Here is an 18,075-nt window from a genome sequence, read left to right on the forward strand (position 1 = left end):
TTGAATATTGTGTTTTTCAGCCTGAAATTGTAAGTTGATTGATTATTATTTGTAGTGCAGTAGCAACATGGATCAGGTCCCCATTGTGCTGGGCACTGTTCAAATACATAACAAAAAGATGGTGCCCGTTCCTAAGAGCTTACAATATGTATCTTACTCCTCTTCATTATATTGTATTATATTTTATATATAAACGACAGACAAAACACTTCACTTTTGGCACTGACACATGCTTTACTCATGGAGGTGTGGGGATATATTTTGATCTGCTTGCTCTCTGGGAGTGAAAATCCTGCCCAGATGGTCTCTTTAGAGAACTGTAAAATAACTTGCCTTATCATTCTGCCTCTGCAGATATCTTGCAGGATCTCACTTGCCTGCCTGCCTCTCCTCAGAATGTAGAGATCACCTTTTTGAGGTTTATTTTCTCCCCACACGTGTTTTTCCATTTTTCAAGGAGGTAATTGTTCATGTTACATTGATTGTGAATTGGCTTCTCTTTCTGGAATCCTCACTTTCTGCCTAATTTGAGCAAGCTGTCTGGAATGTTTGATGTGTGACATTGATTCTCAATAGAGGTTGGTGTGTGACAGGGGGAGCAGAGATTCCATAATCCTGATTTTTACGTGAAATTACTAATTCAGGATTTAATTACTAATTTTGCAAGCACACACTGTATGTGTGCATGTTCTACTCACCACCACTGCAGTCTGAGAAAAACAGCAAACAGCTATATACAAGAAACCCAAGGATCACCACACCTAGCTTCATAAATCCAATAACTACCCCAACATCCCAAGAAATCTGTTATGTACAGCCAGGCAATCAGATACCATAAAATATGCTCTCAGGAGAAAGCCCAGGCTATACCCCTTAACACACTCAAAACTGCCTTCACCAAACAAAGACGCTACACCAGAGAGGTAGAACACATCATGGAATGGGCCAGCCAATTACCCCGAGAGAACCTGCTTCAATACAGAAATAAAACCCCCTCTGATCGCACACCCCTAGGTGTCCCCTACTATCCCACACGGGACCCCACATGGGGTATCATCAAACAACTACAACCCATACTCGGTGGGGACCCTGAAAGAAATCTTCCTTAAAACCCCTCTTCTAGCATTCAAACAACCCCCCAACCCTCTCCAAGCTTATCAGAAGCCAGCTCCCCACTAACCGGGGGACACCAACTCAAAGCAACACAAGAGCCTGCCAGCACAACAGATGCAGAACCTGCAGACATATCTCCACTGGTTAAACATAAACTGCTTCCAAAACAATGTAAGCGAAGCCAGAAAAAGGCCACTGCATATTGGAATAAATGCCTGCACAGGGCATTCTACCAGTAGCTATAGCAGTTTAAATTAACACCTTGCCTTATACCTGTGTAACTTGTGCAAACAAGGCCTAACTTTTCTTTCTATACCTCATCTCTTTATTTGAGAGAGAATCTGTTTGAGGACCTGAAAGTTAACAATCCAGAACAGTGCTCTGTTACTTTCAGATTTGTTCTTACATTCAACATGCTTTTTGTTCCAGAACAGTAAGTTGCCGCTCTATATTGCCCCTTGAAATGTTAGATTTGAGCTCGTCATTGTAAACCTATTGTTTTAACAGTTTACTAATTATATTCGCTTAGATTTATTTTTTAAATTCCTTTGTCACTAACACATTAAAACACAACTAAATTTATTTAAAAAAAGTATAACAATGGTTTATGTACTTGCACAATATAAATACATAACAGACTGCAAACTACAGGGCAGTGTTTAAATCAACAGCTGTTTTTAATAAACTTCATTGTCTCTCATACAACCTTTGAGAAAACCAACTATTTGGGCCTTCTACTCGTAAAAGTTCTGAGTGCTGGGAGCAATACCCTCCCTTTTTTTTTTTTTTAAGGTTTCCAACAATGTAATACGCATTTAACAAAATACACATCCCTATCAATATAGTATTAAAGATAGTCAGATTAGCTGGCAGAAGTAAAACATGCTTTATTAAAAAAGTGTTCTCTGAAGAGAGCGTCATGGAGCTCTTAACAAAAATATGAAATGCAATAGATCTAATTATTGTTGAAATACCTCTATTCTTGCTCAGCTAAACTCTTCCTTGTTTTTCTTGTGGATACACTTTACAGTCCTTTTTTAATGTTCCCATACAGGTGTTTACTGCTGAATACTATTGTTATTTATGACATCACAAGAGAAAATATTTTTCCTGAGCAGTACATCACTCAACTTTCTCCTGTAGAAACATGAATAACTATTTTTGACCCCATATGCAGATGAGTAAAAAAATATGAGGTACAATGTAAAGGCAACTTTAAATTGCCTCCAAGGGTGAAATTCTGGGCCTTTGATCTCAGTGAGTGTGTTGCCATTTACTTCAATGCAATTTCACCAAGCCTTGCTATGTAACTGAAAATTTAATTTCCTTTTAAAATAAGTGCTAATCTTATATATATATATAACTCGCGTTTAACTAAACCAAGTACTTAATAATTATTCTGTCTGGTAAAAATGGGAAAGAGTTACTGCCATTCTGTTTCTTGTGATTTATTTATCTGGATGTGGTATTCTTAACTAAATTATTCATAAATAATTTATTGAATTACTCAAGCAGAGCTGTAGATGGCTGAATAATCTTCTATAGTTTTTAAAGTGAATGCGTTTTATAGGTGGTCAAATTATTTGATCCATTTGTCAACTGTTGAATAAACTATTATTGGCTATTTTTTGCCGTTAAATCCTGTCTAGAAAAAGTAGATTTTCAGCTGGCAATGTGAGCCACTTAAGTTACCTACAAGTGGTAGTATATTCTATTAAAAATCCATTTGAAATTCTTACTGTATACCACATATTATATGGGAAGAGGAATCAGGAAAAAATACAAGCTAATATAGGAGATATTTATATTTAAGGGGAAAACTAAAATTACTATTGAGCCTGCCTTACTTTGTGTGATAACTGTTTTAACCCAATGTAGGTATTTCCTTAGAGAACTTCCAGATGTACTATTTTTTGTATATGAAAGTACTTATTCCAACAGTACTGATTATCTTTTGAGAAATTAATTTCTTCATTCAGTGCTACCCAGTCCCTCCTGCTATGTATTATTTTTGTTAGTTCTTGCAATGCTTTAAGCCAAGCATGTAAAATATGGGCTATGAAAATGTACAGGTGATATTTTACATAAGGAATCTCAACATTCAATGAGCTCCCTCATTCCTCGCTAAGGACACATAAATTTTCAAAAACCTGAAAAATGTTAATGGTGGGTTCTCCCACTTATATGCAACATTTAACATGTGTATCATGCTTTCCATCTTTAAAACACTTTCCAAACACTCATCTATTTACTACTCTTTACTTTAACATTTCTCCTAAGTGGCTGAAAGGTATGTGATGGGAACTTCTGCTCAAGTGAAGGAGCTGAGGAGCAGAATAATGAACCATTTAAAGAAAGGATTCTAAATGTTAGTTCTTCCTATTGTGTTTAAACATAAGCCTGCAAATTTTATTTTGATGAGGGGAAAACATATTCTAGTTGTTTAACTGCAGCAGATCATTCTAAAACATATCATGGAACAGATTTCATACCTTGCTATCTAACAGCTGGAGGATTTTAAATGGGCTCTTAACTCTTTTCTTAAAAACTTAAAATAAAAATATGTTCCACGTATACATACAACTGCTCATGTGGTTGTTAGCATCTGGTTTCATTTGTTTTTTCTCTCTGCTTCAGTATGCTTCTTTTAATGTAAACTTTTTAAAAGTCAAGATTAATACCAAATTAAAACCAAAATAAGTCTGTTCATCTAATTTGTGAATAAAAATTCATCATAATGTATTGTAAAGGGATCCTTTAAAGGTCACATTTGCCCATATTTTAGTATTTGCAAAAGCAAGCCTTTGAAAACATATGACTCTGTGTTTGTACAGTAAGTAGTACATGTTTGTGGAGCTATTAAATGCTTCCACAGTAGAAATAATAGTAATACAACCCATAAAACGGTTCTATTAACATTTTCAATTCCACTGTATATTAAAACTAAGTATTAAATGAAGAAAAAGAAGGTAGGATATGTTTTAGGCCCACCAACCTTGATATACATCTCTTAGACATTGTTTAATCAAAAGACGCTTGCCTTGAATGACAACTTTACACGTGACCCATTCAATCAAACTGACTAAGATCACCCACTGACAACTTAATGTTCAACTTCCTTGCAAGTATTATCTCTGCAGTTCAGCATGACATCCCTCCCTTCGTTTCATCTCTCCGTCTGTTTTCTCCCAGCCAGGTTCAATAGCTGGGTAGTCAGGCATGTTGAGGGTAGCACTCTGTGTAATTCAACATACCCTCATTGAGAAGGCATGTAGTGATTCACTGTGGGACTGGAAATCAGGAACTGCTAAATTCTAATGCCAGCTGTGTTAGTAACTTGCTGTGTGGCTACTGGTAATTTACTTACCCTGGTTGCTTCAGTTTCCTTTTCTGTAAAATTAAGACAATAAAATGTAACATATCTGTAAGGTGGGTAATTGTAAGGATTGATTATTTAAAATTAAAGTTATTAAAGTTTTATAAATGTAATCTACCTTAGAGAATTATTATTTCTCCCCCAAATAACCTCTATCCCATACATAGTTCTCCTGTCGTAATAGTCGGATGCAACCAGACTCTAGAAAGAAAGAAACTCTATAGCTGTACAGAATGTTCTGATTGTTGAATCAGAACTCATTTTAAACAGATTACAAAACTGCTTACTAAATGTAGAAATAGTACTATCTTATCTTCCTTTGCTTGATCATTTGGGCAACAAAATGGCATATCCTGCCTGTATCTCTAAATGTTGTAAAAAGAAAAGGAGGACTTGTGGCACCTTAGAGACTAACAAATTTATTTGAGCATAAGCTTTCGTGAGCTACAGCTCACTTTATCGGATGTATCAGCTGTAGCTCACAAAAGCTTATGCTCAAATAAATTTGTTAGTCTCTAAGGTGCCACAAGTCCTCCTTTTCTTTTTGCAAATACAGACTAACACGGCTGCTACTCTGAAACCTGTCTAAATGTTGCATTTCCTTGAACTATAACTTTTTTCCAGTCCTCAGCTTCCTGTACTTATGAAGATCTCTGCACTTTTTTTTCCTATGATATTGGCCGTGTTTGTGGTATATGCTTGAGGCAAGCTTCTTAAATGTCTAACATATCAAAAGACACATTTTAACTATTATGCTTTGCTTACCTTATATTCTGACCATAATATGATTAGATACTTTAGATATCTTATAGATAAGATACTGTTGGTTAATGCTGTAATGTGAAAAATAATAGTTTTTCATAAGGTTGGAGGTACAGTTATCGTGAGAGCTGGGGATGGATTATAGGAAAATATCATGGCCATGTTTAAACTGAGGACAAGTAAAGTGAGCAATGTGGAGAGGGAAAAAATAAAAATATTGTGTGCCAGGAAAAAAAATCCCAACCCTGATGCTATCAGAAGACTGCAAAAAACACAATGAATGGTGTAAAGGAGTACGTCGGTGCAGATTATTTAGGCTCTTGTCCTTCAAACACACACATGCAGTCAATGGGACTACTGACATGTTTAAAGTTACTGTATGAGTGTTTGCTGGATTAAGGCCTAGAGCATGAGGGATAGAAGGTATCCTTGAAAATGATTGAAACCAATGAAGCAAAAAAAGTTTTAGAATGGGAACCAGAAGACTAAGCAGTATAAGATAACTCAAATTTTGAGATGTTAGGTTATAAATTCTCTTCTTTGTACCAAATAAAAATATGATTAGATAATCTAAAGTCTTTTTTTCTCTCTTGATGCTATGATGATTTTTAGGGTGGAAGGTGAATGGGTGACATCAGTGTCAGCCATGACTTGAGCCACAAGAATTGTTCATTTAGGATATTTTCCCCCTGGAAATGGTGTTGGAAGAACTAAGAAAATGCAGGATATCTGGATCAGAAAGTATGAAGTTTATTTGCCTATCATAGCTTCTGAAAAACAAATGCTATGATGTGGATTAATTTACCAAGAGGACAATACAGAAATAGATGGCATTTCATACAAAAGTTTCCCATGTCGTTTTATAACCATTACTTTCTATACATTAAAATAATATGTGCAACCTAATTGTATCAGTCTTCTGTTTATACCATGCTTCCTCCCTCCCATACCCTAAACAAAGCAGAGAATTACTGAGCATGGGGAGACCAGGATGCTAATTCAAGAGTTTGATGCTTTTATTTGGAAACACAATCTGCTAATGATGGGGAGGATGTTCCTGATCATGGGAGCAGTGAAGGAGAAGAGACAGAAAGGCATTGGTAGATGGGTCAGAAAGAAATATGATATTCAAGACGTATAGGGAATGGGCTGGTGAACAGGAAGAGACAAGGTCAGAAAGGAGGATGGAAGAGGGAAGATAATCTTGTTGTTTTTCTGCTTCAGTGTCTGATATGTGGATTTCTTGAAGCAAAGCTATGCCCAGTGCTGGAAGTCCCTCAAGGTAATTATGTGGAAAGTCAAGGACTGGCTGGCATGGATTTTCTAGGATAGCTTGGCTTTTCTTCATTTTTCTGGGTGTTACGGGACTCTTGGAGGGGAGGCTGCCTTACTCTGCCTTTCACACTGCTTAGCAGAACAAGGGAAGCATAGGGGCTTGTCTGCTGTGTTATTGTCCACTTAGACTGTGACTGAGTGAGAGTAAGTGGGGTGGGGTACCACTCCAGTGAAAAGTATTTCAGTAAGGGAACCTAGCACTGGAGGAGAGAAGAGACGCATGATGTGCACCCTCCCCTTTGAGCAAAAGGGGAAAGAAGTCATCAACTAATGAGGCCTGTGTTTCATTGCTTTCCCCAATAGCTGCTGCAGAATGGATGTTTCAGTGTGGTATTTGCTCTGAGTAACAGGCAAGACAAGCTGCAAGGAGAAGCTAAAGGGCTGCTGGGGGAAACAAAACACATTTGGAGGTCTGCAAGAGTGAAGAGGTATCAGGCAGTTCTTCATCCCATGAGAGGGCAGGAGGGAGTGGAAATGGGTTTGGGTGAAGAGTAGGAAAGTGGAGGGAGTTAGAGTTTGGAATTGGGAGATGAGATGCTACTAAGAAAACTTTGGGTTTATGAGCTTAAGAGATATGGAGCTATCCACTGAGACAACAGGAAGGAAAGACCATGAGAGGAATATTGGTGTTGGGGAAAGGGTATAGAAAAGGGCTTGCGGAAGGTATGATAACAGAGGCCATAATAAGAAAAGGAGGACTTGTGGCACCTTAGAGACTAACCAATTTATTAGAGCATAAGCTTTCGTGAGCTACAGCTCACTTCCTCAGATGCATATCGTGGAAACTGCAGCAGGCTTTATATATACACAGAGAATATGAAACAATACCTATTCCCACCCCACTGTCCTGTGGGATGGGAATAGGTATTGTTTCATATTCTCTGTGTATATATAAAGCCTGCTGCAGTTTCCACGATATGCATCTGAGGAAGTGAGCTGTAGCTCACGAAAGCTTATGCTCTAATAAATTGGTTAGTCTCTAAGGTGCCACAAGTCCTCCTTTTCTTTTTGCGAATACAGACTAACACGGCTGTTACTCTGAAAAGAGGCCATAATGTTTTTCTCTGGTAGAAGAGGGAAGGAAGGAAGGAAGTGGATGCAAGAAGGGAGAGAGGAGACATGTAGCATGGAGATATTCACATAGAAAAAGATACCTTAAGAGCTGAAGTAATATAAATGCCAGTAGAGGGCATGAGATGCTTCTGTTCTTCGAGTGCTTGCTCGTGTTGATTCCAAGTAGGTCTGTGCGTGCTGCGTGCACAGTCATCCGAAGATTATTTTCCCTAGTGGTACCTGTCAGGTCGGCTGTGGAGCCCCCTGAAGTTGCACCTTCATGGCGGTGTATATAGGTCCCTGCCGACCCACCGCCTCTTCAGTTCCTTCTTACCACCAGTGATGGTCGTTGGAGCAGCTCTATTCTCTTGCTATGGCAAGCCAAACCCCTAGTGGACTTGTTGACTCTGTAAATAGTTAAAAACTTAGTATTAGTTTTCAGTAGTTCATAATTAAGATAAGTTTTAGTTGAGGGTTCCCCCACCACGTTTTCACTGACCGGGTCATGCCTTGGTCTCAGGGGTTCAAACCATGTGGGTCCTGTCTGAAGCCTTTGCCAAAGGGAGACCCACACGATTCTTGCTTGGGAAGCCCATCAGACTGAGAAGTGCAAAATCGGTAGAGGCTTCTGCCCAAGGACTAAGAAAGAGAGGGACTTTAGGCTAAAATTGCTCCTCATGGAATCAGCCTTTGGTCCACCGCTGGCATAGGTGGCATCCGACCCCAAGCCCAGCACTTCGGTGCAGAGCACATCGGCTTTAGTAAGAGAGGCTGCAGCTCTGAGAAAGGACTTGGGCTCCAGGTACCCTCAGCAGCACCACTCCCCAGCCCACTCTCCAGTGTGATTGCCAGGCACCTCTCCCATTCACCAGTGCCACACAAGAAAAAGAAGACTGTCAGAGGTCGCTCTCCCACTAGAGCAGTGAAGCAAGGAGGCACCAGCAGGGTGCATCCCACATCAGGACACCCTGCTGCAGCTCAGACTCAGCTGGCACTGTTGACTCCAGCCTCACAGGGAGGTCCGTCAAGTCCGGTTCTAGTGGACTCCCTAGTGAGGGAGTCTCGGGAAGAGGACTTAGACCTTCCCTCCACGCTGGACACCTTTGAGGCAGTCAGGGACCATATAGTGATGACAGTTCAGTCCCCTGCACGAGCACTAGCACCGTGCCTTCTAAGGGCAAGCCAGTGATGATGTGGCATCGCTCACCCTCATCTTAGCACCGCTCCCCGGCACTGTCTTGCTCTGCGTTGCTGAGGTTGGAGTCCTCATTGGACTTGGAGGTGGAGTTGTATGCCTCTAGGCACCGTTCTTGGCACCACTCCAGACAAGGAAGGGCAGCCATTGCCTATGATCCCATGGCCACGACAGTGGCAGGTGCCAGCTCAATGGCCCTTCTGGACCCCGTGGGCCTACCAGCAAGCCCAAGAGCCAGGGTCCAGATCATTGTCGGTGGTATTGGAGGCCTGGGCCCCTCCATCATCATCTGTAGCCCAGGAACCTCTGTGAGGCCACGAGATGGGCACACAGGCCAGCACTGAGACCACAATGGGACCCAGCACTGAGGCCAGCACTGAGATTAACATGGGCCCAGAAGCTGGCACCAGTCCAGACACCATGCAAGACATGTTGGCACAGGGGGATCTCTGCAGGCATCCTCCTCATCCTCCCCTGATGCAGTCATCACATCCACCCCGCTGGTGGGCACATTCACCCCGCTGCCAGCCGTGGACAACAGAACCCACCAGGAGTTACTCAGAAGGGAGGCTTAGAATTTGGGCATGCAGGAAGAGGAGGTGTCGGAGTAGACGAACCCCGTGGTCGACATTCTGGTGCCTGAAGGTCCATCGAGGGTGGTTTTGCCCCTCATTAAGACCATCCAGAACACTACTAAAGCATTGTGGCAAATGCCCAACAGTCTTCCCCACACGGCCAAAGAGGTGGAGAGGAAGTATTTTGTGCCTTCAAAAGGGTATGAGTACCTGTTTTCTCATCCTCAGCCCAGCACTCTGTTTGTGGTGGCTGTCAATGAAAAGGAAAGGCAAGGGCAACCGGGACCTACTCTTAAGTCCAAGGAGGTGAAGAAGCTGGATCTCTTTGGTAAGAAGGTGTATTCTACTGGGTGGCTCCAACTTCACATTGCCAACCAGCAGGTAATCCTCAGCTACTACAGTTTTAACTCTTGGAACACGTCCAAATTCAAGGAGCTGCTTCCGGTGGACTCTTGCTCGGAGTGTGCTGCTGTTCTTGAGGAAGACAAGGTGGTTGCGAGGATCTCCTTACAGGCCTCCCTAGATTCAGACGACTCGGCAATCTGAACTATGTCAACAGCCATGGCTATAAGAAGGCGCTCATGGCTTCAGGTGTTGGGGCTCCTGCACAAAGTCCAGCAGAAAATTCCAAGGCTCATCTTTCAGTGGCTCAGGACTTTCCTCAGAGCAAACCGACTCTAAGCTCCACAGCCTTAAAGACTCATGGGCACCACTGAAGTCCCTGGGACTTCATACACCAGCCCTCCAGAGGAAACATTTTAAGCCACAGCCTACCCCTCACTTCTACCCTGCTCCCCCTACACAGGTCTATAGTAGGAAGTGGGGCAGGAGTAATAGACGGAGATCCTCTCAGTCCTCCTCTAACCAGAGCCATGTTTCAGCGAAGCAGCCCTCAGCTCCGAGCCAAACTTTTGAGGGTGCGCCTGGGGGTGACGGAGCAGTCCAAATCCTGGATCCTTCCCCTCCCTTTGTGAATCATCTATCCCATTTCTACTATGCTTGAGCACAAATCACCTCAGACCAATGGGTCTTGAGCACGGTAGAATATTCTCTCCAATTCTGTTCACTCCTGCCTTCCCACCCTTCTTCCCCGTCCCTGTTCAGGGACCCTTCTCACGGCCAACTTCTTATGCAGGAGGTGCAAACACTCCTACAACTTGGAGCAGTAGAGGAGGTCCCTCTGGAGTTCAGGGGCAGGCAGTTCTATTCCCAGTATTTCCTAATCCCAAAGGCCAAGGATTGGCTCAGACCTATTATAGACCTGCGAAACCTCAACAGTTTGATGAAGAAGTTAAAGTTCCACATGGTCTCCCTGGCTTCCATTTCCTCTCCCTGGATCCAGGGGACTGGTACGCTGCACTCAACTTGAAGGACGTGTACTTTCACATGTCCATAGTCCCATCCCACAGACGGTTCCTCCACTTCGTGGTCAACAACACTCACTATCAGTTTACAGGTTTACTGTTTACTCACTATCAGTTTACACTCACTATCAGTTTACAGGTGCAAGTATTCCCGTACCTAGATGATTGGCTAATCCAGGGGTGGCCAACCTGAGCCCGAGAAGGAGCCAGAATTTACCAATGTACATTGCCAGAGAGCCACAGTAATATATCAGCAGCCCCCCATCAGCTTCCCCACCCTGCTCCCAGTGCCTCCCACCACCTGGCAGCCCCGCCGATCAGCACCTCCACATCAACTGTTTCGTGGCATTCAGGAGGCTCTGGGGGTGGAGGGAGAGGAGCCAGGGCACGGCAGGCTCAGAGGAGGGGGTGCAGAGGGGGCTGGACCTGTGGCAGAGCCAGGGGTTGAGCAGTGAGCATCCCCCCCCCAGCACATTGGAAAGTTGGCACCTGTAGCTCCAGCCCTGGAGTCGGTGCCTATACAAGGAGCCACATATTAACTTCTGCAAGGGCTGCATGTGGCCCCGAAGCCACAGGTTGGCCACCCCTGGGCTAATCAAAGGCCTCTCCAAGGCCCAGTGGAGGACCACATAAGCCTAGTTCGGATGATGTTCAACAGGATCAGGCTGATACTGAACATGATGAAATCAATCCTAACCCCTGCTCAGAGGATAGAGTTTATCGGAGCTTTCCTAGACTCTGGTCAAGCCAGGGCATTCCTTCTGGAAACTTGCTTTTTGCCATGGGTGCCATCATAGAGAAACTCAGGCGATACTCCACTACTACAGCACAAAATTGCCTGAAGCTGCTCGGCCATATGGCTGCTTGTGCGTATGTAGTGCAGCATGCCAGGCTGAAGCTCCGACCCCTTCAAGCTTGGCTAGTATTGGTATACAGGCCAAACCAAGACCACCTAGACAAATTGATCACACTCACTTCTCCAGTTATCGAGTCCCTCCGGTGGTAGCTCAACCGGCAAGTGGTGTGTGCGGGAATGCCTTTCTCTGGGCCCCAACGCTCACTGTCTCTAGTAACAGGTGTGTTGGCAATTGGTTGGGGGGTGCATTTAGGAAGAATCAGAATTCAAGGTCTCTGGTCCCAAGCAGAACTTTTGCTGCATATCAATGTCAGGGAGTTACGTGCAGTTTGCGTTGCCTGCCAGACATTTCAGACCCATCTGGAGGACAGATGTGTATCTGTATTGACAGACAATACAACAGTGATGTTCTGTATAAACAGACAGGGTGGTGTTCGCTCCTCTCCCCTGTGTCAGGAAGCCCTCAAGCTGTGGGACTTCTGCATTGCCCACTGCATACCTCTGCAGGCATCACACCTTCAGGGCTGTCAATCAGCTCCGCTCAATCACAACCACGAGTTGTCCCTCCTCCCAGATGTCATGATCAGCATCTTGCAAAGGTGGAGATTTCCCACTTTTGTTCATGACACAGTGCAACAGGAAGCGTCAGCAGTTCTGTTCCTTCCTGAATCATAGCCCAGGCTCATTTGCAGATGCTTTTCTCCTTCCTTGGAAAGGGCATCTGCTGTATGCATTCCCACCCTTCCCGCTCATACATCTGGTTCTGATGAAGGTCTGAAGGGAGGGAGCATTAATGATCTTGATAGCAGCAGCCTAGCCACGTCAACTCTAGTTCACCGTACTTCTAGAGCTGTCATTAGACACGCCTATAACACTACCCCTGGTCCCAGACTTGATCCTGCAGGACGACAGTCGCCTCCAGCATCCCAATCTAGAGTCTCTCCACCTCATAGCATGGAAACTCTTTGGCTAAATTCTTTGGAGCTCACATGCTCAGACTTCATTAGGGAGGTTCTCCTTGGCAGTAGGAAACCATCCACTTGAGCCACTTATCTGGCTAAATGGAAGAGATTCTCAATTTGGTCATTGCAAAAGGACACTTCGCTGTTAGTCATTGATTCCTTTCATCCTGGACTATTTACTGCACCTGAAACAGCAAGGCCTGGTGGTGTCATCAATAAAGGTGCACCTGGCTGCCATCTCAGCTTTCCATCCTGGTTCTGCTGGCCAGTCAGTATTCGCTAACCTCATGGTTGGCCACTTCCTCAAAGGACTAGATAGATAGACTGTACACTCAAATAAGACAGCCAATTCCCCAGTGGTGTTCTCAAGACTGATAGGCCCCGCTTTTGAGTCCCTAGCAGTATGCTTTCTCCTTTACCTTTCCTGGAAAGTGGCATTCCTGGTGGCTATAACTTCAGCCAGGAGGATGTCTGAGCTTAAGGCTTTGACGTCCAAGACCCCTTAGACTGCGTTTTACAAGGGCAAGGTATAGTTGCAGCCATGCCCAGCTTTCCTCCCAAAGATAGTTTGGCAATTCCACATGAATTAGGACATGTTTCTTCCAGTGTTCTTCCCTAAGCCACATGCTAGTAACTGGGAACAGATGCTCCGCTCCCTGGATGTCAGACAAGCATTGGCTTTTTACCTTGAGCAGACAAAGCCGTTTCGAAAATCAACACGGGTCTGCATTGCAATTGCTGAGCAGATGAGGGGGCTCCCAGTGTCATCCCAAAGGATCTTGTCATGGATCACGGCCTGTATCAGGGTGTCTATGATCTGGCAAAAATACCTGTCCCAGCATTGACTGCGCACTCCACAAGAGCGCAGGCTTCCTCGGCAGCATTCCTGGTGCAGGTCCCCATTCAAGACATCTGCAGGACAGTAACGTGTTAGTTGATCCACACCTTTATGTCGCACTACAGCATTCCCAGCAGGCTAAATACGATGCCGCATTTGGCAGAGAGTGCTACGGTCTCTGACCCCTCCTCCTGGGAACTGCTTGGGAGTCACCTACTTGGAATCGACATGAGCAAGCACTCAAAGAAGAAAAAATGGTTACCTACCTTTCATAACTGTTGTTCTTTGAGATGTGTTGCTCATGTCCATTCCAGGATCCACCCTGCTACTCCTCTGTTGGAGTACTCTGGTAAGAAGGAACTGGAGAGGCAGTGGGTTGGCAGGGGCCTATATGCACCACCATGAAGGTGCGACTCCAGGGTGCTCCACAGCTGACCTGATAGATACCGCTAGGGGAAAAACCTTCCAATGACCGTGCACGCACATCTACTTGGAATGGACATGAACAACACATCTTGAAGAACAACAGTTATGAAAGGTAGGTAATGGGGTTTTTTTTCTGTTTCTAATCAGAGTATGCTCTGGACTTCTGGTTGGGCTCCTTTTGATTGTCCCAGTCACGCACCAGCTCTTTGCTACAAAGTAAGAGTGAATACCCCTCGCTGAGACCCACTACTCCCAACAAATCCCAGTTACCGTATAGTTATGGTGATTTCCAAAGTGTCACTAGAGGAATCGTGGGGGGTAGGTAGCCTATGCACATGAAGTTCTCTACAGCAACACTTTTCCCCTTTTGCCAATAAAGAATGTAGAGAGTTCTTTCCCATCCGGAGCTTCTGGCCATAGGGCTTTCAGTAGTACAAACTCTGCATAATGCAACTAAATCATCTTTAGTCATTTCCCTTTGTAACAAAGGAGTTTGAACCTGTGTTGGTTAGTGGGTTTGTGACGTTGCGCTCTATATGATTTTAGGAAAATATGCTAATGAGTGTGAATATAATGTAACTAGAATATGCTTCATGCAAAAGGTCTCTTGTAAGGTATCATTACAAAGCGCTTAATCTACTGAGTGTGGTCATCCTATTTGTATGTATGTATCAGTCTTGTTTCTGAAACTAAAAATATGAAATATAACTCTGAGGACCTATTGTAGCTATGCAAAGTGTGGGCCATTAATGGTGGTTTGGAATCTTGATGGCTCCCATAAGCCAGGACAATTGACTGTGGATGGCTCTGTTTGCTTGCAGGCCTTCCTGTGAGTCAGGCTGGGAGGAATGAAGGCTTGGGGTCTCACAGGACATGTGATCATGTCACCTGGTACTGAAACCCATCTTAAACCTGGTGCTTTTCCATTTAGAAGGAGGGGTGGGAACCCAGAGAGGAACAAAGGATTCCTGCCTTGTGCAAAAGATATATAAGGGAGTGGAACAGAACAAAGGGGGCTGCAGTCCTGAGAAATCCCCTAGGTACTATCTGAGCTGGAACAAGGGCTGTACCGGGGAAAGAATTGTGACCAGATGAGGAAGGCATCCAGTCTGTGATAGAAGCTTATTAAAACATCTCTAAGGGTGAGATTTTATCTGTATTCAGTTTTCTTACTGTATTAAGCATAGACTTGGGTGTTTTGTTTTATTTTGTTTGGTAATATACTTTGTTCTGTCTGTTATTACTTAGAACCACTTAAATCCTACTTTCTGTATTTAATAAAATCACTTTTTACTTATGAATTAACCCAGAGTACGTATTAATACCTGAGGGAGGGGGGAGGCAAACAGCTGTGCATATTTCTCTATCAGTGTTATAGAGGGTGAACAATTTATGAGTTTACCCTGTATAAGCTTTATACAGGGTAAAACAGATTTATTTAGGGTTTGGACCCCATTGGGAGCTGGGCATCTAAGTGTTGCAGACAGGAGCACTTCTTAAGCTGTTTTCAGTTAAGCCTGCAGCTTTTATGGGACATGGTTCAGACCTGGGTCTGGGTTTGCAGCAGGCTAGCATGTCTGACTCAAACCAGGCAGGGTTCTGAAGTCTCAAGCTGCCAGGGGAAACAGGCTCGGGGTAGTCTCAGCACATCAGTGGGCAGTTCCCAAGGGGTCTTCTGTGATCCAATCCATTACAGGGTTCACCACTTTTAAGCTGTTGTGAAAGGAAGTAGATGGAACTGAACTTCCCTTCTGCATCTTTGAAATCAAGAGTCCATTACTGTCTAGTGTGCTTAACAATCCAGGTTGAAAAATGTATGGACAAGTAGGGAGGAGTTTATCTGTCCCAGGTGTGTACCAGAGAAATCAAGTTGTGGGAAATCAACATGACATTCATCCAGTAGCCCTTCACCTGTCAGGAAAGGACAATGACCTGGTGGAGAAACTGAGCAGAGATGCGACACAGTTACACAAGTGGTTGAGAAAGGAGGAAGTAATACCCAATATCTTCAACTGTTGGAGATCTCTAGACATAGACTTAATTGCTACAGTCACAGCATTGCCATTTCTGTTTCAGAGAAGAAAGGGACACCCAATCCACCTTGGATGTGTTTCTACTGAATTGAGGTAAGAGCCTGCTGTATGCTTTCTTCTCCTTTTCATTGACAGAACGGGTAGTGAGAAAATTAAAACAGGATGGAATCAGAATGATTTTAGTTGCTCTAACGTGGCTGACAAAACAGTGGCATACAAACCTACTTCAGTTGTTACAGGATGATTCCAATATTACAGGATTGACTGTTGCAGCAACAGGGCAAGATTTATTATCCAAATCTCCTGTCTCTACATCTGGCAGTGTGGGCTGTAGGACTTGAATGGACCTTGAAAGATCTTTGTCTTTTAGAAGTGCAGAACATACTAATTAATTCTAAGAAAAAATCAACCAGAAGATGTTACCAACTGAAATGGTTGAGGGTTGTGATTTGGATGCATAACAAACCTGAACAGTGTGGCACCAATTCAGCATCTTCTGGAATACTTACTTCGTTTAAAGACTGAGGGCCTATCAATCTCCTCACTGAGGGTTCATTTAGTGGCTATGTCGGCATATTGTGTTCTGATAGATAATAAATCTGTATTCTCATATAGTATGGTAAAATAAAAATTCTGAAAGGGCTTTCCAACTTGTGCCCACCTGTAAACGACCTGGTTCCATCATGGGATATCTATTTAGTCTTAGCACAATTAGTGAAGTCATATTTTGAGCTCTTTATTTTCCTATTATAAATCTGCTTTTTAATAGCTATACCTCCAGCTAGGTGAGTTGGCGAATTACACACTGTCATGGCTGGACCTGCCTTTCGCTATTTTGCATAAAGATAAAGTTGTACTTAAGCATAACCCAAGGTTTTTATCTAAATAGTAACAGACTTTCATGTTAATCAAACCATAAATTGACCAGTTCTTCCCTTTCTCCTACAGTAACATGGGTGAATTGAGTTTACACATTTTAGATGCTAAGAGAACTCTCGCTTATTATCTGAATGGAGAACTAAGAGATTTCACATACTTACTTACATTTTTTTTCCTCCTACAGAGACAATTGTAAGGGCCAGGTGGTATCCTCACAAACCATTTCTAGATGGGTTAAACAGTGTATTCAGATAACATACAAATTAGCAACTGTCTCTCCCCCTTCTGGTACTAGATCATATTCTACTAGGACAATGGCTCTGTCCTTGGCTTGTCTTATACTTTTGGAACTGGGACATGTCTGTAAGGCTGCCACATGGAGATCTGGGCATAAATTTAGGAAACATTACACATTAGATCAGGCATCTAGAATAGGCACCCAGTTTGGCAGGGCATTACTTCAATGACTAATTGGGACGCTGAGTCCCACTGTCCATTTTGGAGAGCTTGTTGCTAAACTGTTCCAAGAGTGGGAATATGCAGAGGACAGTCAAGGAAGAAATTAAGGTTATTCAACCATAACCAAAGTGCTTTGAGATGGACTCTGCACATTCTCACTCCCTGCCCACCTTCCCCTCTTTCTTATAGCCTGGGGGCAGAGGTAAAGGGGCAGTATATCTGAGACAGTGGTAGAAGGAACTAATGTGTCCAAGGGCACCATGTCCCCATTTAGAGCCTTGCCCTCAGAACATTCAGGAATATGAGGGGAAAGGCAGAAGTGGGAGGATGTGAGCGCTCCAACGGGCACTGCTTAGAGAAGATTCTACTGTCTAGGCTGCTCCAGCCTGCACAACCCAGAGATCATCTCAAAAGACACCAGTTACAGGTAAATAACCTTAATTTTTCTAGTCATATGTCAAATCTTTCTGCAGGCAGAGCAATAATGTAATGTGTTGCTCATATTGTCTTAAATGGCACCCCTGAGGGCAACTCAGTCTTGTTTAAAGGCCCAACCCTGCAACCAGAAGCTCCCTTGTATAGTCCTGTTCACTGTGCATAATGGGGCTATAAAAAGGAATAAAACCAACATGCAAGTGTAACTTTTGCAGGAATTGGCTTATGGTCAAAGTGAAAATCAAGTATGTGGCTTGACAGCTGTCTCCAGCACCATTAATGAATACATTTCTTAAATGTATGCAGTATTGCTAATGTTTTCTTGTTTACAAAGCTTTTATGCCGTATGTATCGATTTATGGCCCAATCCTGCTCTTGTTGAAGTTAGTGGGAATTTTGTCAATGATTTCAATA

Source organism: Lepidochelys kempii, chromosome 1, assembly GCF_965140265.1.
Source record: "Lepidochelys kempii isolate rLepKem1 chromosome 1, rLepKem1.hap2, whole genome shotgun sequence".
NCBI classification, from domain to species: Eukaryota; Metazoa; Chordata; order Testudines; family Cheloniidae; genus Lepidochelys; species Lepidochelys kempii.